The sequence below is a fragment of the Bison bison genome, unplaced genomic scaffold, assembly GCF_000754665.1.
Source record: "Bison bison bison isolate TAMUID 2011002044 unplaced genomic scaffold, Bison_UMD1.0 scf7180017864535, whole genome shotgun sequence".
Lineage (NCBI taxonomy): Eukaryota > Metazoa > Chordata > Mammalia > Artiodactyla > Bovidae > Bison > Bison bison.
The window spans coordinates 199,218-200,060 of NW_011495084.1; positions in this window are offsets into that span (position 1 = coordinate 199,218).

The window sequence follows — 843 nt, forward strand, 5'->3', positions numbered from 1 at the left end:
TGCAGGTTTGATTCTTGGGTTAGAAAGATCCCCCGGTATAAGAAATGGCAACCCACTCCAATATTGTTGCCTGGAGAATCCCATGGACAGAGGACCCTGGTGGGCTACAGTCCATAGGGTCGCAAAGAGTTGGACATGACAGCACATGCAAGAAGAAAGGAATAAGGATTTGTTTTTATTAGCCGGCTCTACCTACTGATATTTTGGTTATTTCTTAGTCTTTCCCCTAGAAATCTTTGCATATCTGCACATGCAGTTTTTTTTTTTTAATTAAAATATAGCTCATGGCTTTTTAGAATTAATTTTTATTGGCATATAGTTGCTCAACCATGTTGTGTTAGTTATGCACTACAATGAGACACCAACTCACACATGGGGGAAATAAAGGAAGAAACAATAGTGTTGGCAAGGATGTGGAGAAACTGGAACCCTGCACACTGATGGTGGGGTTGTAAAATGGTGCATCACAAAGGACAAATATTTTATGATTTGATTTACGTGAAGTCCTCAGAGCAGTCGAATTCAAAGAGAAACAAAGTGGCCTCATGGTTGCCAAGGGCTGGGGGCAAGGGAAGTGGGCAGTTAGTGTTTGATGGTACATCATTACCAGTACAGGTTGAAAAGAGTTCTGGAAACTGGTTGCATGGTAATGTGAAGATAGATAACAATAATGAACCATGTGCTTGAAAAATCAAGATGGTAGATTTTATTTTGTGTGCATTTTCCACACAATTTAAAAATTTCGAAACAAAAATGGCACCTGATGTGCCTCATTTGGAAGTGTTCCTATGTTAGAGTTTAGACTTTGCCACTTCCTGGTTATATGACCATGAACCAGCCACA